The sequence below is a fragment of the Protopterus annectens genome, chromosome 10.part0 (assembly GCF_019279795.1).
Source record: "Protopterus annectens isolate FY-2018-M chromosome 10.part0, PAN1.0, whole genome shotgun sequence".
NCBI lineage: Eukaryota > Metazoa > Chordata > Ceratodontiformes > Protopteridae > Protopterus > Protopterus annectens.
This window is the reverse complement of record NC_056744.1, coordinates 1,688,379,168-1,688,403,068: the sequence shown is the minus strand read 5'-3', so window position 1 is coordinate 1,688,403,068 and position 23,901 is coordinate 1,688,379,168. Positions and strand designations below refer to the sequence as shown.

At 38.0% G+C, this 23,901-nt stretch overlaps 1 protein-coding gene across 1 annotated transcript in view; it reads right to left on the bottom strand.

Moving 5' to 3' along the window:
* The window catches only part of LOC122813904 (zinc finger protein 501-like), an 85,965-nt gene extending 69,076 nt beyond the window's left edge, over positions 1 to 16,889 (bottom strand). The window contains exon 1 of the mRNA XM_044086451.1: positions 16,798 to 16,889. The gene's annotated coding sequence lies outside the window, so the exon portion shown is untranslated. The remainder of the gene's footprint in view (positions 1 to 16,797) is intronic.
* Positions 16,890 to 23,901: the final 7,012 nt, after the last annotated feature.

Below are 23,901 nucleotides of genomic sequence, written 5' to 3'. Positions count from 1 at the left end.
TGCCATATGCTGCCCGGTTAAAGAAACTCCAGCTCTACTCAGTGGCATACCGTCTGTTCAGAGGCTTATCTGTGCCTGATGTATAAAGCCATGTCCAACCCGGAATTAATGGACATGCTGCACCTCAGAAAATCCAATCCCATCGAAGCTACGCTACCGAGAGACTTGAACCTCAGCACTGAAATAAATAGGACATGCTGGAGGAACAGATTCATAACCCATAGGTTCTCTTCACTCTGGAATAAAAATCCCAGTTCAGGTTAGGCAGAGTCCCTCATTGACTCTCTTCAAGAGGAATCTTGATGAGTGGATGGGAGATCATAGGTTTACCCCGGGTATCACTTCTGTGTCACTGTTAGACAGAGGCACAGTATACTAACCTCGAAAAAGGGCATAGCAAAATAAATTTAAAATGGGTGGCGAAAGCCAAACACATTCTGGCTAGGCTTATAAATGCCCTAGGGCAGATAGCCTAGTATGAACCTATAAAACAATGGGTACAGTATGGTGTGTGTGTGTGTGTGTGTGTGTTTGTGGGGTTGGTACACAGATTGCAGATATAGAATTAGTTATGGCATCTTATAGGCTAGGGAATACACTACAGATAAATACAGCCTTATTAGGGTATAAAATGTTAGGGAACAGATCTGAGACGCAGAATGCCTCTTGTGGGTCTATGTTACTGGAGAACAAATTTATGAAAAAGAATAGTGAATGTGATGTTATGGTGCATTGAAATACATCTCTGAAACAAAATACCATATGATCCTTTGAGGACTGAGACTAAAATTTAGTTACAGAATATCTCTTAAGTACAACCTGGATAACTGGATAGGGAACAGAAAATACTGGGATTCCACCTGTGCTGAACAGGGGCATTGGGAGCTGACTTGCTAGAACATTGGCTAAATTCTTGGTTAGGCTTGTAAAGTCCTCAGGGCCAACAGCCTAGTAACTTTCTATGATTCTATATTTATTAATGTTCAGCATTAGTACAATCAAAGCAATGCAATATGATACCATCAGGATCAATCGTATACTGAGCTGCTACAAACCTCATCACATATATCATTTGAAGCAGCAAAACATTACAATATTATGTCCTCATTTTTACTCACCCCATATCAGACTGCACCCATTAATTGTACATTCCCATCATAACACGCTACTCATACACACATTGCCAATCCTGATTGGAAATAACACATGCAGCACACTAAGAACATCTTATTTTACCAATATTAAGAATAACCATTTTAAAAGAAGAAATTTACAATGCACTCAGCATAAAGAAGTCAAAAAGGTGCAGCTATAATGCACAAATTACTTAACAAAAAAATCTATACTTCAACTACCAGAAGGCATACCTCTCAAAGGTCCCTGATATTATCCTTTGCAAATTATTGATTTTCTGTAAATCATTGAGGATTACAGTCAATAATGCCTAAAATTAGAGTTTCATAATTCTTATTGCTCAGAAGATGCATGTCGATATAAAATATGTCATTCCATTAGCTCTTTAAGTGAATTACAATAATATTTAAAATTATCCTTGATTTGGGGAGGCATTATGTTTGCCTGTTTCCTGAATTCTTGAGCAAAAATGTTAAGAGACATGCCAGAAGGTGAGCATTTTATTCAAAAAGTTAGCCAGCTCCCAAAACTTTAAAAATCAAAAATACCAAGATAATGCAACACAGTAAAATGATAGAAAAATCACTTTTCACTTAATAGCAAGTTTCCTTTCCAGTAGATTACATAAAACAACCCTTATTTTCAGTTGTCAAAATACTCCTTTATACATAATGCAGCAGCAGCCACCTAGCAACATATTCAATCCAAAAAATCTTTTAGCCGTATCAGTCTCCCTTTTAACCTATTCATCCATCTCCACTACATTATCTAAATTTGGAAATTGATCTGTTTTCCATTTCTTTGTAATAACCTTCTTATAAGCCTGGAAATTCATGAAAGGATGTAGCAGGCCCTGCTCTGATCATGGCTAATTTATGATTCAGAGACATGTCAGCAGCAACAAGATAGGACCTCAGAATTGGCTAATTTCCATGTTTCTAAATCACAGTTATGATTACAACATGCAGATCATTACTGACCTGTATATTGCAGTAGTAAACTGCTGCTCATGTAGGCACTGACATCCTCCTTACAGTTACTTTCCACACAAGCACTAGTAACCATTCAAACACATGCACGCAGGCACACAGACACACAGACAGACACACACAGACACACACAGACACACACAGACAGACACACACACAGACAAGTACAAGGTGGCTACTTATCAGGATACTCCATTTTATCCATGCTATGGTGACCTCAGAGTTGGTATGTGTAAGTTCAGGGGTATAGGGGGCTTGCCACCCTGCAAAAAAGAAGTTTAAACCAGAACAACAATCTCTGAGAGTCACTCTTTTCCTGGGTTTTGGTCTTTTTTTATGGTTGCTTCTCAATACTCATTTCAACTGCCAACATTTCAACAGAGAGCTGCCACAGCACTGAATTAGTTTATGTGCGATTATGACATTTATTTCAATAGGGAGCTGCCTCAGCACTGCATTAGTTTATGTGCTATTATGACACATTTATTTTGAAGCTGCCTCAGCACTGCATTAGTTTATGTGTTATTATGACACATTTATTTCAATAGGGAGCTGCCTCAGCACTGCATTAGTTTATGTGCTATTATGACACATTTATTTCAATAGGGAGCTGCCTCAGCACTGCATTAGTTTATGTGCTATTATGACACATTTATTTCAATAGGGAGCTGCCTCAGCACTGCATTAGTTTATGTGCTATTATAACACATTTATTTCAATAGGGAGCTGCCTCAGCACTGCATTAGTTTATGTGCTATTATGACACATTTATTTCAATAAGGAGCTGCCTCAGCACTGCATTAGTTTATGTGCTATTATGACACATTTATTTCAATAGGGAGCTGCCTCAGCACTGCATTAGTTTATGTGCTATTATGACACATTTATTTCAATAGGGAGCTGCCTCAGCACTGCATTAGTTTATGTGCTATTATGACACATTTATTTCAATAGAGCTGCCTCAGCACTGCATTAGTTTATATTATGACACATTTATTTCAATAGGGAGCTGCCTCAGCACTGCATTAGTTTATGTGCTATTATGACACATTTATTTCAATAGGGAGCTGCCTCAGCACTGCATTAGTTTATGTGCTATTATGACACATTTATTTCAATAGGGAGCTGCCTCAGCACTGCATTAGTTTATGTGCTTTTATGACACATTTGCAGAATCCCTGGTTTCTAGTTTTTCCGCTCCTGATCCCTGTAGTGATGACCGTGCTATTATGGCATTTTAGTTCAAAGTATCCCGATGACTATTGTTCCCCCCAATCCTGTATTGATGCCTATGATGTGAAGGCACTTCAAATATGTATTATCCCTGATGTCTAGTGACCTCCCCCAGTCAACATCCTATGGTCAAGGGAGGTAACTGAACACAGCAGATATCATGAGATCTGTGGGGCGCCCATGTTGATCTACATGGCTGAATGAAATCGCTTGACATGCAGATGCCTTTCTGGAGGGTGGTTCCAGGGAAGAGAACACACGAATAATTAGCATATGACTCTCCCCTAGACTGCTACATTACAATTCAGCAAGGCCTTGGGCCAGCCATACTCAGTGTTGCAGGTCTTTACATTAAAGCACCATGCAGCACTGTGCTAGGGCTGTTGCTGAATACCAAAAGGGTACTGTGATGTATACATGGAGGTGTACACATAATGGTACCTTCTTAAACCCCCCCACCCCCAATTATTTTCATTCTTAGTACAATGAATCTGCCTATCATATCCAAGTAACAACAATGCCTTTCCTACAGCTACATCACTCGGTCATTCTTAGCTGATATAAACACATCTTAAAACCTACCACCTGTGAACATAACCTAAAATATTTTCTTAAATTCCAATAACACCTTCACTTCAGTTCCAGTAAACATGTCTACATTTGTAAACATCTTGTTTAACCTTTGAGAAATACAAAATATTTGTGCAAGCATTTCCACCCACATATTCTAAATCAACTAGAATTAGTTATATACCATGACATTTGCCATATTCAGATCCATCATATTTTGCCATATGTAAGACAAATTCCCCCAGTATCATTCACTTTCTGCTGTAAAGCAGAATTAAGCTCCCTCAATGCCTCATGCACCCAGCTAACCAGACTTTTTATCTCCTCTTGCTTCCAGAACCAATGATGGCAACACCATGGGAATGGTGGAAGCAGCAAGTCCAATTCTTCTATCAGTACCAACCATCCCTTCATATCCTGTTCCTAAAGCACTGTCCAGTCAAACATTCTGGTGAACTTGAGATCAAGCACTCCAAACCAATAATATCAGAAAAGCAAAAAGTTCATATGGCCTCCTACTTCTATATACCCATCTACCTTTAAAGCCCCACATTACTACAACCAACAGCTAAGATTAAATTCAAACATGGACTAACTTCTGGGGAAGCTAAAAATATTTATCAAGGTCTCCAAACCTGGCATCAGCATACACAAGGGGTTCCTTCTCCTTGCATAATACTTCTAAACAAAGTTATTCTATCAAATATTTCACCACAGAGCCAGGCAAACATAAGTTTCTTCATTTGGCATCATAAGATTTCATAGTTAAATACAATAATTTAAACTGCACAACATTAACATATAAATAAGGATCTGTAACACGTTTATACTTCTACATCTTTGGATACTGTCAGCTTCTCTCATGGGATAAATCCTTCAAAACCATCCTAAATAAAATTTCTCATTATATTCTCAACTGCCTTCAAACAATACTCAGGGCACTGACTAGAAATGATTGAAAAAATACAGTAGCAAGGGCAGCACATAAAAGTGCAAAGCCTGCACCCTTGGATCCAATTCTAATCCTGTCAATGTCCACATTTAAAAAAACATCTTGTAATACTCTTTTTAACTCATCATATGTTGTACAGCTTCCAACCAGATCACCTAACCAAATTCTTAAGTATTTTGTATATATCACATACCAGAAGATTACAAACTCACTCAATAAAACTTAACGTGATCTATAATTTATTACAACCGTCCTTGTCTTATAGCACAAAACTGATAATACTAATGGAATAAAACAAAATCCAAGGGAGTTTAATAAGTAAAACAAAAATATATAGCTGATAAGTGCTTTCACAACAGCTTCTTCAGACCATAAAACTTCATCAACTTTCAATTTATATTAAAAACAAATCATTGACATCCAGAGAACAGAGCCATCCCTAACAGTCCAATTAACCAAATATCATGAAGCATTTCCTATAAATAACCGACTCAAATAAAAAATGAAATATTACGTAGAATATATATATATATATATATATATATATATATATATATATATATATATATATATATATATATATATATATATATATATATATATATATATATATATATATATAAATCTAGCAAGTATACCCATATATAAAAACATATCAAAACATCTCAAAGTATAATACATTGAAACACATAAAACACCATGAAATATGTCCCAAGGCTGCTTCCCTTTAATATAGGTTTTAAAGGGACCTTCTCATTTAAACCCTTACCTTGGTCAGTTCTTAAACAAATAATCCACTTGACCTCCAATTTCGCAGTAAAATTCCGAACATCCCCCTCATGCAAACTAGGATTAAACACATCCATCATTAGAAACCTAAAAGTATGCAGTTCATCAGTATCCTTCACATGCTTCAACAGAGCATTGCTGTTCGAACCAGTACAGATGCTATACAAATGTTCCCTAACTCTATCCTTTAACATTTTAACAGTTTTGCCAACAAAAAAAAAAAAAAACTTTACATTGTAAACAGTAACTCAGATAAACATGCGAGTTCAAGCAGTTGGTTGCAACCTTAAATACAAATTTCTGTCCTGTGTCTGGATGTATAAAGAAACCACTGTTGTCTATAACAACAGTAGTTAGAGCTCCCACAAGGTTGTATGACATTGCCAGCCTTGCATGTACTAAAGCTGTCTTTTTGAAAATTGTTGTTCTTATAGTTAAAATGGGGGTATCTCCTACAATTCCTTTTATTGTGGGGTCAGGAGTCAAAATTCCCCAGTGTTTACCAATTACTTTTGCGACAGCCTTAGTATCATTTTAATAGAACATAGGGATGGAAACTGTTCTATCCAAAAAAGTAATAGATTGCCTATTATAAGGAGATGTATTCTGTTCAGAAAAGTATGGTCTCACAACATTGTTCCTCAGGCAGGGGATCACATTTAAAACATTATCAACCTCAATATTATTATACCCTCTCATAATCAACCTATCCCTTAAATCGGAAACTTCAGAAAGAAAACCTTCTTCAGAGGCATTTAGACTGGAGGCATTCTCATTCCTTGTCCTTTAATTATGTTTCTAAAAACATGTGAGGGGTGTATACTATGTCTATGTAGTAGAGTATTCTTGTATCTAGGTTTCCTATAAATACCAGTGTTCGCAACCTCACTATCTAATCTATATATGAATAGATCCAGAAAATAAATCTGTTTATCAGACTTAAGTCATAGAGAACTTCAAAAAAGTAATGGAAACATTTAAAACTATTATGAAACTCATGCAAATCAATTGCATGCCCCAGACCATATAAAAAACAAATCATAGATGGACCACCGATAAAAAGGGACAAAGTGTTCACACCAATGTATCTTAAACATGTGATCTTCCTTCCATGTAGCCATTACCATATTAGCACTGGATGTACTAATAGCTGAGCTATCTTTCTGCAAATAATAGAGGCCATCAAACATAAAAATAGTATCTCAAGTGTTATCTCCATGTAAAGACAAAGTAAATCAATAAGAGAAAGATTATACCTAGTATGTCTGGTCAGGTAGTCATTAACACAATTGCGACAAAAATTATTAGGAATCATTGTGAACAATGACTGTACATCCATTGTCACAAAAAAATACCTAGAACCTAAAAATTGTATATCAACATACCCATAAAGATTCTTCAAAACTTGTTTAGAGTCGCTTAGAACCCTTACATTTCCATCCAAAACTGCATATAAATGCTTCTCTACAAAGAAAGAAAAGGGTTCTGTACTCCAATTACAACCTGCTACAATTGGTCTCAAATGTGGTTTATGACTGTTTTTGTATATCTTTGGGAGACCCTGAATGATAGGAATCAAAGGATTTTCCACCAAAAAATATTTAAATAAATCAAAACTAATAACCCTACTTAACAAGCAATCATCCAAAGTCTGATGGATCCTCATTTTCAGCTTATCAATATCAGTATCATTGTATAAAAATGTGCATCACTCAACATCTGCTTCATACAGTTAAAATAATCAGCTCTGTCCATAACTACAACAGACCCCCTTTCATCAGCTGGTCTGATGACCATCGTCTTATAAGTTCATAGGCTCACAGATTCATAGGTGTTTACTAGGCTAATGACCAGAAGGGGCTTTTTAAGCCCAGCCATGCATCCCACATCTCTGACAAGTTCTAATACTCTTGATAAGTATAAACATGGGCCTGGGAGATGAACCATGTACACGTTACCTGTGTCCATTAGAAACATAGGTGCCACACCAGGGATAAATGTCTGGCTTCCCATCCAATTGTTCAAGTTGCACTTGAATTGGGTTAGAGAGGAACTCTGCTTCACATGCAAGGGGAGCCCGTTCCATAGATGAGGTAGTCTGTGGGATACATACCTACCTCTCCAGCAGGTCCTATCATCATCATTTCATATTCTTGCCATCACTAAATGTTCATTATATGTAAGATTATAATTATTTTCTATGACTCTCACTCACTCGTCCATAGAAAAAAAAAATCATACAAATCATTCCCTAATCTGCCAAAGACATCAATCAGTGGATAAACAGTAGGAATATATAAACTGGGTCTCCTAAAATGAACACTGTTATACAGCCTTCACCACCAAATTCCATTTTCAAACACTCATTCCTAAGAAATAATTTAATGTCCAAGATAGTGTCTGTTAGATCATACACGGAGTCAGAATAAAAGATGATCCCTTTTCAAGAACACTTCATTTTTCATGTTAGCTGTCTCTTAGATTCCATACTATCAAGTTACTATTTGTTTCCATATTTTCTTCAGAGACTGGTTTGGTACTCGGTTCCATTGGTAACTTCCTCTTGACTCATCCCTGCTCCTAGAGTGCCTCCTGCTCTTGCAATAACTTTAGTTGAAGAGTAAAGGAAACTAAAAGACCTGTCATCTATTTTCGGTACAATGTTTTCTTTATTTTTCCTCAACAGAGCTTTTCTTCTCACATCATTACCCGAGGTCAATGTACTTGAGGTATTCTCAATCAGCACCTCACGATTCATGACATTCTCATTAACAACAGTAGTCTCTGTTATCACCAAAGAATGACTCAAGGGGATTGAAATATCTGACTGACCAGATTGCGAGTCTCCCAGAAGTCCTTTAATCCTAATAACTGATTTACTTTTAGGCCATGTAAAAACATGACCACTCTTAAAGTCAGCCACATCTCTGTTTTTAGCCATTTCTGGTATAGTAATATCCTCTCATATAATAAGACCATATCAACAAATCTGTCCAAGCTAGAATCAATCAGACCCCCTGGAAAATGATCATATAATGCAGCTCGTTGTTCAGTAATTTTAGTAATCAGCATTTCCTCTTCAGGTTTAAAAAAGTCAATTAAGAGTTTTAGGTATTTGCTGCTTACCTCACGGTTGAGCTTCTGCCACTGTGCGAGCAGTTCTGAATACTTCTCCCCATACATTGGCATTCTGAAAACTCATAAGCCTCTGGATACAATCTTTTGTTGTAGGCAGATTTTAAAATACTGCGTCTGAGTCTACAAAGGTTTACGTTTCAAAAGATTATATTCCAAGTCATCTACAGCTTTAGTAAGGGCTTCAACATCAGTGCTGGCTGTCTAATTCATTTCTGACTTGCAAAGCATCCCAAGCATAATCAATGGATTGTAGACCCTCACAATACAATGTGTTAATATAGCAAACTCTTCAGTAAGCTTACCACTGGTACCACCAGGGTTGTAATCAAGTTCCAAAATATCCTAGCCACCCTCGGCCATGCTTCCTTTTCATGTGGAAATAAATTCAAATAATGTCCAAGAAAACATGCCAGCAGGAATGAATATTCCATTACAGAATGATAGTATAGCACAAAAACTGATAAAAACGGAATAACACAAAATCCAAGGGGTCATAAAATACATAATTTAATAAGTAAAAAAAAAAAATATATATAACTGGAAAGTGCTTTCACAACAGCTTCTTCAGACCATAAAACTTTACCATTGTCATCAACTATCCATGTATATCAAATACAAATCACTGATGACCAGAGAATTGAACCATCCCTAATAACAGTCCAATTAAGAAAATATCATGAAACATTTCCTATCAACAACTCACTAAAATAAAAAATGAAATCTGTATATAGAAAAAAAAAAAAAAATATATATATATATATATATATATATATATATATATATATATATATATATATATATATATAAATTCTAGCAAATATATATATATATATATATATATATATATATATATATATATATATATATATAAAACAACATATCAAATCATACCTCCAAGTGTAATGCATTGAAACACACAAAGCACCATGAAATAAGGTTGCATCCCATTAAAATAGGTTATAAAGGGATCTTCTCTTTTAAGGGTCTATATTAAATCATCGAACGCTTAGAAAAGCGAACAATGATTTATCGACCCCATGTAAGCGAAAGCTTACAAACTCGAACACTTAGAACAAAAAATATATTTTTTCCACTTAAAACATAACATAAAGTGGGGGGCTCTGCCCCCAACATCCCCCCTACTGAAATATACCAAATCTGAGATCACACTACAGTGACGAAAATGGCAAAGTAATGGACACAGCCAAGCGATTTCTTTCCCAGGGAAAGAATTTACTTATATGCCGCTTCATCATTTTGCCTTTTCGTCTTTTTAAGTTCGACCAAGACGCATTTGAAAGAATGCGTCTTCAGTCATCTAATAGGAACCCCTCATTTAAACCCCTACCTAGGTCAGCTCTTAAACGAATAACCCACTTGACCTCCACTGTCTCAGTAAAATTCCAAACATCCCCTCATGGAAACTGGCTTTAACCACATCCATCACTAGAAACCGAAATGTATGTTGTTCATCAATATTCTTCACATGCCTTGACAAAGCATTGTTGGCTGAACTAGTATGAATGCTATATAAATGTTCCCTAACTCTATCCTTTAACATTCTATCAGTTTTACCAACATAAAACACTTCACACTTCACATTGTAAACAGCAAGTCAAGTAAACAACATGCAAGGTCAAGCAGTTGGCTACAACCTTAAATACAAATTTCTGTCCTGTGTCTGGATGTACAAAGAAACCACAATTTACAAAACGTATAACATTACACAAACCATTTAAGCATTTCATGCACAGGAAAAAGATTGGAAATTCATTCTTTGGATTAGAGAAAGTTAAAAGAGAAAAAATAATGAAAAGGTAAGAATAAACCAGATTTATTAGGTAGTCTGAAGAGGTGTGATTATATTTGTGAGGAAAATGTCAGGTTATGGAGGGAGGAGGTTTAGCACACGTACAGATCCGGTTAGTAGAGAGGTGTTCACGCTGAGAGGTTTTGAAAGAAATATTACTGTGAGTGTTAAGAGTTACTAATGGAAGGGCATTCCAGGCTCTGACTATAAAACAAGAGTAAAGTAGCTGACTTCCAGGTAGGTTAGGCTTGTGGAATTGCAAAAGGTGATAAATTTCAAATCTAAGGGACCTATCAGGAAGACAGTGGGTAAATGAAGCACTTAAGCCAAGGCAATCTGAGGGTTTGATAATTATTTTTATGGGCTGCAGTTAGTTGCAGACAGGTGAGACAGTATGGGAGTTCAAGCCACTTTAGAGAGTGTAGGGATGTGTAATTGTGGCTGGATTGTCTAGAATTTGTAACAAATTTGGCAATCCTATTACAACATATTTTGAGTTTTCTTTTCAGGGAGGATAGCAGATTATTAAGCAGGGGTGCACCGTAGGTAAGAGAGTGAAGCAGATAAGTGGTAGCAAGTAGTTGTTTCATGGAAGGGGAAAGGAAATGTTGATGCCTGTGTGTTTTGTTGATGTTATGTTCTATGTATAGGTCGAATTTTAGGTTTTCATTAATTATTACTCCTAGCAGTTTAGTGTGGCAAACTATTTCTACTTTAGTGTTACTCTGGGAATATATTTTGAACTGAGAATTGAACTGAGATTTGTTTATGGAAGTATTTTTCTTGGGTGTAAATAACATAAGTTTGGCTTTGTTGGGGTTGAGAGACAAGTGGTTATTGTATGAACATGTTTCTAAGATAGTAAATACTGACTGAGTGACATGTAAGTCAGGTGTAGTGTTAGCAGAGAATGCAATGGTGGAGTCACCTGCACACTGTATGAGTGAAGCCAGACTGAATGAGGAGTGAAGATGATTAATAAAATGCTAAACAGGAGTGGCCCTAATATAGAGCATTAGGGAACACAGGTAGAGGTATAGTGATGGAGAATTTTGACATCTAATTCCCTGTTGTCTGTCAGATACATAACTGGAAAACCAGCAGAAGGGCGGTAGCTATTAAAGTGTTGGAAAGTTGAGATAGAAGTGAGCGAGATACTATATCAAAAGCTTTAGATAAGTCTAGAAATAGGGTGGATGCAATTTTTCCCCAAGTCTCTGGACTTTTTGATTGTGTCCAAGAATGACATTAATGCAGTTGTAGTGCTATGACTTGGTCTGAATCTATGCTGGGTTGGAGATAGGATTTGGTTCTTAAGGAGGAAATGCAGAAGTTGCATGTGTACACATTTTTCAAGGAAGTTAGAGATTGGGGATAAAAGAGCTACAGGTTGGTAGTTTCAGACATCAGTTTACTTGGGACCCTTATGGATGGGTATGATAAAAGCTCTTTTACAACGTTTTTGGGACATATGACTCTTGGATGGACCTGATGATTAGTGTACATGATAAAAGCTCTTTTACACAGTTTTGGGACATTCGACTCTTGGATGGACCTGATGATTTGTACACTAACAGGGAAGGCAATGGCTTCTGCAGCGAGTTTTAGATATTCAGTGGGGAGCTTGTATGGTGCGTTAGAGCTGGATTTTAGCTTGATGGGTAGCCTTTTTATAGTGGTAGTTGGCATTCTAGTAAATGAGAAAGTGGGTGAAGCATTCATTTTTGATTCATCTATGGGTAACGTAGTGGAGGAGTGGGATTGATAGAGGTGGGGTAGTGTGGTTGATCCTCTATAATTTGTGTTGGAGTGTAGTTGTGCAAAGTTAGCAGTAATGTTCATTATGGAATTTATGAAGTGTGAGTTGAAGAGACTAGCTATTTATATGGGTGTTTTTGTGTGGACATGGGTTGCTTTTCGTACCAGGGTTGAGAAGTAATCCTACAGATGTCCATATTTATTTTGGTTCTGATTTGTTTATAGTTTTAAATTTTTGTTTTGCCTTTGGATACTCGTGTGATGATGTCACAGTATGGGAATATATTATAGTTATTAGACTAAAGGAGTGCTACTCTTCCTCCATTTTGTGGGGTCTATCAGTCCTTATGGGGTCTATCAGTCCTTACTGTACTGTAGCCTGAAGGTAGGATTTCTGAATCTTTTATATTTGGTTTAAGCCAGGTCTCTGTGGTAGCAACAATGTGGGGTTTATTGAGAGCTATCTGGGCATGGAGGTCTGCAGTTTTGTTGTGAACACTTTGTAAGCTTAGTGTTACTACACACACAGGGATTTAGAGGAGTTAAGAGGGTTGGATGTCATAGGAATGGTAGAGGGGTGGGAAGTGGGCTGGGATGTATATCTCCACAGAGAGAGATAAGGTTGAGACTACTGAAGAGTGGATAGATGGGTTTTGTATTCTTGTTTAACTGTCTATGTTGTATTCAGGAGAGCGGGGAGAGTTTACTGATGTAATATAATGAACAGAACTGACAGTAGGAATTTTTTTTACTATGGAGAAGAGTATTGAAGTTATTTGTATGAGCTGGGTGATTCTTCTGAATAGCTTTCAGATGGCATTGAGAGGAGGATGGTTACGGATGTTGGCTTAGTGATGCATAAGAAAGATGTAGTAGTAGAACTAGAAGTAGTGCAGGATGAGGAAGGAAAAGTAAATGTGAATTAGAGGGAGACATTATTAAGGGTGCTACAAACTACCAGTTGTTAGCTGTATGATGTGATTTAGTATATGATTGGCTTGTTTGGAGTACAGGGTGGGATTGAATTGAGCTAGCACAATGGGATTGGATTGTTCGAAGGGATGTGTGGAATTGTAGGATTTAAGTTTAGATGAAGTGGGGGTGGGTGAGATTTGGGGCTAGGGTAGGGGAGCAGAGTGAGCCTGAGTGGAGAGAGCAGAGCCTGGGCACAAACCGAGCGCCAAAGAAAAAACACTAATATGACTTCAAGAAGATAAAGGAAGGAAGTCATGCAACAATGTCCATGGAGGTGAGTATGCCACTAACAGATTAATTTAAATGTTAAGATAGAAGTTTATATTTTCTTTAGTTTTTGTTTTTAAACAATGGGTTTCAGTAGTGGAAAGACCCATGTTTACTGGTAGAATGGAAGTCACTATTTAATGAATTGTTGTAGGGTCCAAGCATGCTATCACAGTTGGATGTTTCTGTGAGCTAGAGACTCTGATGGTGAAGAGGAACACAGCTGCAAAGTAAGTTATGTAGGAAAGGAGCCGTAAAAAGAGTGTGAAAGTAGTTGTTAGTAAGTGAAACTGTGTACTGGGAGAATAATTGCATAGCAAGCTATATTTACATTACAACATTAGAGTGAGTTAATGAACACATGACCAAAACTTCATCCATTAGTATACCAAATGCAGGAACTGAACCTAGCTCAATATACATGCAAGTAATGAAGCAGAGCTTAACATTAATTAAATTTATCAGCACAGCATTCATCTGGTCAGTAATTTAGCACAAATGATGTTACCAATGCAACTGTAAGCACATAAACAATATAAAAGTTACCATATGTAATTATGTTAAATAATACAAGCATTATTTAAATGTCTGCAGTCAGGAGATTAAACACATCAATGAAAGCATGTAGAATAACTATTTTCTGCTGCAACCAAGAATTAAACAGCGATACACAGCAATGGAAAGGTATCACAACTATTCATGTGACCACAAGTAAGGGATATTAGTGCACCATTAAACTTTAGTCAGTTTACTGTTCTAACCTCAAAGGTGTATCAAAAAACAAGCTTTTCAAGCAGAAGCAAATCATTTCTAGATGTGCACAGCCAAGATATCCTAGCACAACCCTGCTGCACAAGAACAGGGCTACAGTTTTAAACATGTATAAATCAAGCTTTTCTGTTTCACTTATCTTTCCTTATACAAGAGCAGACATTGTTTGCATGGCAAGCACACCATGCTGACGGACCGTGAGCTGCTATTACCTAGCGAGACTTTTGAAAATGGCACCCACTGCACTCATAACATACTCCAGATGTGACAGGAAGAGGGGCTAAACAGGTAGTCTGCTAGGAACTGCTTGTTACAAGATGGTAGAAGAGAACCTGGGCACACACCAAATGCCAAAAACAAACCATTGCTTAACTGCAGATAAGTACAAGAATCCAAAAGCACTAACATAACTTGAAAGATGATGTGGGGAGGAAATCGTGCAACTATGTCCCTGGTGGTGTGCATGCCACTAACAGATTAATTTAAATTTTAACTTTATATTAGGGCCACTTCTTTTCAGACTATTCTTTCAAGAAATAAAATGTGGGTAAAAGGCTTTGGATAATTATACAAGGTGATGGATGCAAACTGCTCAACATAATTATTTCAATTAAAGATGTCCAAATATATCACGATGGTGTACAAAAATATATTCTTTGTACAAAAGAAATAACCTTGTGTTTAAATATTTGGAAAAATAACAATAACATATGAAAAACTGTTACTTGGCAGGTTCAATGCAATTTTTCTTGATCTTTCTGGATTGAGGAGTTTGCATTTGTCACATTCTGATCCGAGTTGCTAGGACAGCTAATGTCAGGGTAGATACCAGCATGAGATGGACATTGGCATTCAAAAAAAAGTAAAGGACTACTAGGAGAGACATCTTGAAGTTTGCTGCTTCACAGGTTAAGTCTGCGCATAAGTTATTCATAACAACATAGGTCATTCATTAATGGAGAGCTACTGATACAACCATAATTTGTTAGACTATGGGTTCAGCAGGAACAGAGTTCAGGAAACTGACTATACTTTGTTGTTGTTGTGTCTTTCCGCTTTTCCCGGTTAGGGGTCGTCACAGCGGAACTCCAGTCCGCTAATGATTGGCAGTTGATTTTTACGTGCAGAGTTGCCCCCCCTGCACAACCAACAACCTTCAAATGCCCATTCATTCATGTCCATGTCTCTAGAGAAGAGCTGCTGAGAAAAGAACTGAACTGAACTGTCTTACTGCACAACAGCACCACACCACCCACCCACCATACTTGTTAAACATTACTCAAAAATCCACTTTATCATATTCAGTACTGCAGGAACTCTGTTTTGCGAACAAGAAGAATAACTTCTATCTGTAATGTCAGTCCATCACTCACACACACACACACACACACACACACACACACACACACACACACACACACACACTCTCACACACACACACTCAAACACACAAACTCTCACACACACAGTCTCACACACACACACAACACATCACACACAGTGAAACAGTGAAAACCCTGTTGGACAAAACAAGAACATGCAGACTTGCAAAGAATGCACACACTGAAACCAAGCTAGAGATCCAAGCACTTTGTGGCAGGAACACTAACCTTTGTGCCACAACAAGCACTATATTAGACTTAAACACTCAACTAAAATTACCTATGGAAATGTTTTGTGTTATTTTACACATCTATAATAGTCTTATTCACTGTGCTTAAATTACCAATTTTATTTAAAATAAATACATAATTCCCTAGTTAATTTATCAGTTCTTGTTCAAATCACGTCCACACAAATAGATCAGGTGTAAGGATTAAATAAGCCTTAAGTAGTTCTTTTCAATACTAACATACACAAATCTGTCATTCTACAGAACAGCTTTTGTTTGAATGCAGTTTGGTCCAGTTATTACCACTGAAAACAATGTCTGGTTCCCTTTGCAGTTGCACTGTTTCCCCCACTATTGTAGGACATTGAAGCTGGTATATACAAGATGAGGAGGGTGTAGGGTTTGCCCACATGGTGAGGTTGTAAAGAGGTTTGTGCCCCTGCAGAAATAAATAAATAGTGTTCACTGAAAGTGGCTTTTGGCCTTTTTTTCCTTTTTGACTAATATTTGAGTGAAAGATATTCAGTCAACATGATTCCTTAAACATTATAACCTCATGACACATTAGGCTTTCAAAATGACTCAGTTCTTCATCACTGCCCCAAATCATAAAAATATACTACAGAAAACCAACAGATAGTTCAAACACCCTAATTACATGTAGTTAATAAAGTATGTCATGAAACTTTTTAAAATAATACAGTGCAGACCTGCAAAGCATAATGCCTACTTCCTGCAGTTTTGTTGCAGATCACATGTACAGGAAACATTCAGAACAAACCATAGTCAATTTACTTACTTGTATCTCCAGGAATTCTGTCTCATTCTTGGTTTGTAAATCTTTAAGATCTCTGACTTTTAGTTCCAGGGATGACAATGATGTTTTCAGTTTGTCCTGCAGATTTTAACACATTAAAGTAAATATGTAAATAAACAAGAGCAGCAAACTATAAAAATCCCTTTATACATGGGGGTGGGGAAGCCAAATACATAGTTAAACCAGGGAAACCAGCGTACTGTGGCACGGACACATTAAAAAAAGTTTCAGGATTACCAGTTTTTATTGTGCACTTGTGCAGTTTCTTTTGGTCTTGTTGTTGTTGTACAGACAGTGATGTGTACGTTAAGAACCACAAGTTATGGTCAAGAGCAACTGGTACTTATTTTATGAACAATATTACACAACACATAATGAACACATCCTGTAATATAAAGTTCAAAGCTCAGAAGAGGGATAAACCCTGAAATTGGAAGTGATCTTTATTATATAACTACAACAAGAGAGAACAAAAACTAAGAAGTAAAACTGTGGAAAACAATCTCCTGTGTCATCTAGCCACAAACATAATCAGTTAACAGTTGAGGGGCTCATGACCTCTGACTTGCTCATTTCCCTACCAAACAGGATAAGCTACATATTTTAACACTGAGGCACCCTACATCACCCAGTACTACCTAGTATTAATTCATGTCTATATTTTAACACTAAGGCATCCTACATCACCTGGTACTACCTAGTATTAATTCATGACTATATTTTAACACTAAGGCATCCTACATCACCTGGTACTACCTCGTATTAATTCATGACTATATTTTAACGCTAAGGCACCCTACAGCACCTGGTACTACCTCGTATTAATTCATGACTATATTTTAACACTAAGGCACCCTACATCACCTGGCACTACCTCGTATTAATTTATGACTAGATTTTAACACTAAGGCACCCTACATCACGTGGTACTACTTAGTATTAATTCATGACTAGATTTTAATGCTAAGGCACCTACATCACCTGGTACTACCTAGTATTAATTCATGACTATATTTTAATGCTAAGGCACCCTACATCACCCGGTACTACCTAGTATTAATTCATGACTATATTTTAATGCTAAGGCATCCTACATCACGTGGTACTACCTCGTATTAATTTATGACTGACCTGTGGATTCTGAGTTCCACTATTTTTAACTCTACGGTGACCTCGGTGGAGCTGCTCAGGCATCCACACTTGGTTGTGTAAAAAAATTACATCTGAGCTGCCACTGCACCAATTTCAAATTCTACCTTCATGATCATGAACAACAACAAAATTCTATTTTGTATATCTATCTATATACATAGACACACACATACACACCTATATTTTACTTATTTATTTATTTAACATTTGTTAACCTGGAAAGTCTGACATGGAACAAAGCCAATTTTCAGTGGAGGCCAGGGGAGAAAGTCTCCAGACGCATGTCCTTGTAACGTTGGAGGAAACCTGAGCACAGGGAGGCCATGCAGACCCCACACAGAAGGCACTCCAGCCGAGAATCGAACCAGAGAACCTCTTGCTGTGAAGCGACAACGCTACTGCTGCACCACTGTGCCATCCATATATATGTACAATTATAGATGTGTGCATTTGTGTGTGTGTGTGTGTGTATATATATATATATATATATATATATATATATATATATATATATATATATATATATATATACATATACATACATACATACATTATACATACATGCTCGGACTCCTATCTTTTTGTCAGTCATGGCTGCAACCCATATGACATAACTGGTCTCATTACCATCTTGTAGAACTTTCCTTTCACTCTTACTGGTACCAGTCTGTTACAAATCACTCCTGACACTCTTCTTCACCCACACCACCCTGCCTGCACTCTCTTCTTCACCTCTCTTCCACACTCACCATTACTCTCAACTGTTGATACCAAGTATTTAAACTCATCCACCTTCACCAGCTTCTACTCCCTGCATCTTCACCATTCTTCTATCCTCTCTCGCATTCAGACACAGTCATGCTGACTTTCACTCCTCTCCTCTCTAGAGCATATCTCCACCTCTCTAGGGTCTCCACAAACTGTTCCTTACTCTCACTACAGATCATAATATCATCCGCAAACATCATAGTCTATGGGGACTCCTGTCTGATCTCATCTATCAACCTGTCCATCACCATTGCAAATAAGAAAGGGCTCAGAGCTGATCCTTGATGTAATCCCACCTCCACCTTGAATGCATCCATCAGTCCTACTGCAGACCTCACCCCTGTCATACTGCCCTTGTACCACTCTTGTATACTTCTCTGCCACTTCTGACTTCCCCATACATTACCACAACTCCTCTCTAGGCACCCTGTCATATGCTTTCTTTAAGTCCAGAAACACACAATGCAGCTCCTTCTGGCATTCTCCATACTTCTCCATCAACACCCTCAGAGCAAACATCGCATCTGTAGTGCTCTTTCCTAGTATGAAACCATACTGCTGCTCACTAATCATCACCTCCCTTCTTAGTCTAGCTTCCACTACTCCTTCCCATAACTTCATGCTGGGGCTGATCAATTTTATCCCTCTGTAGTTACTACAGCTTTGTACATCACCCTTATTCTTAAAAATCAAAGGTAAAAAATCATGAGGGCCACCACGATAAAAAGTCATAAAACCATGAAACTTTAATTAAACAATAAAATCACAGTAGGACAAGTGCTTTCAAGTATTCCCTTCATCAGGTCCATGAAACTAGATCAAACAAGGCTGTATATAGTCAAACAACTAACCAATCAGCATTAAGCCCTCCTCTCTTTCAAAATTGGTTTCATAGGTAAAACACAATTCAAACCAGGTGGGCTGTCTGCCAAAAACTCAGCTATCTACCCAGATTCTATGTTCTCAGTCTTGTTGACAACATCCCCTCCCCTCATATCCATATGAATCACTTGAAAGACCATGAAAGAAAAAAACATGGTCATTAAACAAAGCTAGATGTTGTGACAAAGCATTATGTTTAAGTTTCAGCCTTATCTCTCTTAGATGTTGTAAAATCCTATCTTTTAGCTGTCGATTTGTCTTTCCTGTACAAGCACAGGCACACTTAGCCAGACATATGACATTAGTTTATTGCAATTAGCGTGTACTCTAGGTTGATAAGATACAGGATGAACAAAACTACATTCTGAAGTAACAAAATAGCAAGCTTTGCAATGGCCACATAGGAAAGTGCCTACCTTATCAAGTGAGACAGGACGATTCCCTGTGGTCCCCTTGCATAACCTCCTTTTTAAATTCAAAAAGTTCTTAAAATAAATGAAGGACTGTCACCTATGCATTTCTTTAACTTGTCAGTCAACAAAATCTTCCAGTTAGCTTTTACTACGTTACAAATAGCATCTACATCACTGGTGTAATTTAAACATACTTTTGGGGAGGCAGAATAAAACTTCTTAGGGACTTGATTGTCAGAGCACTTGGTAAATAACCAAGGGTTACTCTTCATATTTCTAAGATTCTCCACTTCCTTCAACATTGTAACTGTCTCATGCTCTTTATAACCCAGAGAACTTAACCTGGAACATTAAAGGCCCAATTCTTCACTAAAGCCCCCATCGGTTATACACAACCTGAAGGGTCTAAGGGCTTGACCCTTGACAATATTCTTAAAAACTCTTTGGGGATGCATGCTATCACGTGATAGGTAGTGGTTCTTCCAACAGGGTTTCCTACAGATGGAAGTATTAATAGCTCCATCCATGCCTTTATGCAATTTAATGTCAAGAAATTCAATGGTACCATAAGAACTATGGAGAGTAAACTTCAAGAAGTAGTAGTGTGCTCTAAATAATGTAAAAACAAACTTAATTCCTCCTTAGTATTATTCCATACTAAAAACAGGTCATCAACAAACCTAACATAAAATGGAATCGAGTCTCTCCATATATTGGCATCTCCAAATATATGCAACTCCTCCCAGTATGCTAGAGTCAAATTTGCATGTGTGTTAGCACAGGGAGTTCCCATTGCCACACCACTATTCTGAAGTTAAAAGTCTTCCTGAAAAAGTAACACATTATTTTCTAACACGAGTTGCATCAAAAAACATATCACATCTTGCATAGCATTTTCATGGGTACTAAAACACCGTACAAAATGTTTCACAGCATGTAGACCATACGAGTTAGGTATAACAGTAAAAAGGTTATTCACGTCAAGGGTCACAGATAAGAAGTCAGAGCCCAACTAATCAACATCACCCAAGCATTGTAAAAAATGAGCCGAGTCCCTTAACACAGCCCATGCATAAACCAAAAGAGGTTTAAGTTGGAATTCCAACCAATTAGATAAAGGTTCCGTAGACCACCCTCTCCCTGAAACTATTGGTCTGAGTGTGGGGGGGGTCTGATGGATCCTTGTGCACTTTAGGTAAACCTTTTATAACTGATACACAAGGGTGCTCAACATAAACATATTCATAGAGAGAATGCTTTATCTTACGTTCTGTGTACAGTCTAATTCAATTTTTAAACAAGAAATAATACAATCACATTCACTTCTGTCAATCTTCTTATAAGTAGACACATCCATGAGCATAGTTCTCATTTTATTTTCATAAGCCACATTGTCCAATACCACAATGGCTCCCCCCTTGTCAGCTGGCATAATAGTCAACTGTAAGAGAGACATTTTTCAAGTGATTTCTACATTCAAAAAATTGATAACCTGTTTGAAGCCATTGCCTTCACCAACTCTCTGTTCACCATACACCTGATCTCCTTATAATCCTGTCTACTTTCTTTATCTCTCTGACAATCCCACTTCTTCACCAACCTCTTCCTCTGTATACTCTCCTGTACTTCATCAGTCCACCACCAGGTCTCCTTGTCCTCCTTCCTCTGTCCAGATGTCACACCAAGCACCTTTCTAGCTGTCTCCCTTACCACTTCTGCTGTGGCTGCCCAGCTATCTGGTAACTCTTCCCTGCCACCCAGTGCCTGTCCTAACTCTTCCCTGAACTCCACCTCACAATCATCTTTTTTCAGCTTCCACCATTTGATCTTTGGCAATCCCCTCACTCTCAACTTCTTCTTGATCAACAATATCATCCTACAGTCCACCATCCTATGCTAACTACACTTTCCCCTGTCACCACTTTACAGTCTTCAATCTCCTTCAGACTGCTCTCCTGTATAGGATATAATCCACCTGTGTGCAGCTATCTTCACTCTTGTAAGAGTCTATGCTCCTCCCTCTTCTTAAAATATGTATTCACCACACCCATGTCCATCCTTTTCACAAACTCCACTACCATCTGACCTTCAGCATTTCTATCCTTAGCACCATACCTACCATCACTTCCCTATCCCCTCTGTTCCCTTCATAGGATCATAGGAATTTACTAGGCTATTGGCCCTGAGGCCCTTACAAGCCCAACCAAGAATTTAGCCCATGTTCCAACAAGTCAGCACCCTATGCCACTGTCCAGCAGGGGCACAGGTGGAATCCCAGGGGTGTATTTTCTGTTCCCCATCCAGTTATCCAGGTTAAGCTTAAAAATGGTTAATGAGGTACTCTGCTTTACATGGAGAAGGAGTCTATTCCACAAATGGGGAGTCACTGGGACACAAATCTGTTCCACCAACAAGTCCTGTTGATGTCACAGACCAGGTTGAGGTCACACGTGGGTTACTCGAGTGGAGCTTGACTTGCAGATATGCAGCAGTCCCATCAGAGTGGGGTATGAGATTGCTTTGTATGCCAGACAGAGGTCACCTCTGAGGAGTTTGTAGGAGACTGAGTAGAGCGACATGGCTTTTAGCCTATCTGTGTAAGGTAGATGTTTGAGGCCCTGGATTCTCAAGGTGAGGAACCTCTGTGGTCTCTCCAGCTGTGTGGTCTCACCAACATGCCCACTGAAATCCACTCCAATCACCACTTTCTCACCCTTGGGTACACACACCACCACTTCATCCAACTCGCTTCAAAATTTTTTATTTCTCATCCATTACACACCCAACATGTGGAGGATATGCACTAACAACATTCATCATCACACTATCAACTTCCATCTTCATAAACATCACTCTGTCTGACACTCTTCACCACCAAAACACTCTTGACATACTGTTCCTTCAGGATAACTGCAACCCCATTTCTCCTCCCATCCACACCATGGTAGAACTATATGAACAACCCTCTGATGCACCTGTCCTTACTCCCCTTCCATCTGGTCTTTTGCATGCACAATATATCAACCTTCCTTCTCCCCTTCATATCTAGTTCTCTCCCTATACCAGTCATACTGCCGGCATTCAAACTTCCTACTCTCACTGCCATACTCCTAACCTTCATCCTCTCTTCCCACCTCCGGGCATGCCTTTCCCTTCTTCTTCTTCAGCCATCAGTAGCCCAATTTCCACCAGCACCCTGTTGGCTAACAGTACTGGTGGCAGACATTGTTAATGCAGGCCTCTAATGATCTGGTGTGGAAATCTGTATTGTTGTCCACATATTCGATCTGGCAAAATTTTACACTACATGCCCTTCCATTTACCTGGGCTTGGGACCAGTACAAAGAAATTCACTGGCAAGTGCATCCCCAATGGCTGGGTTCATGTGTCTGTGTGTCTGTGTGTCTGTCTACAGCAATAAATGAGGAGTGAAGGTTAAACAGTCCACACAGGAAAAATATAGATACAAAGTAAATAAGTGCAGCTACCAGGCTGCCAGGCAAATGCATACACTTTAATAGAATCCAAGTAAAATCCAACAAAGTAAACCAGAAAAGTAGATAAAGTCCAACAAAGTAAAACACAGAGATAAGCACTTTCGGGTCTTATCTAATCCTTTATTAGATCTGCCATTACTGAACTCCAAGGTCTATTTAAGTAGGGCAACAGCTGATCAAGGACATACTTCAGACACACCCCCTCAAGAACACCAATGACATGAATTTACAAACTACCAATAAAATTCATCTAAAAAGCCTACATTCCTTGACGGCGGGCTTCAATGGTATATTAACGCTGAATCCAGGAATTTTGTTGGCTGAAGCTCCTTTATCCACTGCATCCCAGCACATTCCATTTTATCAGTGACATT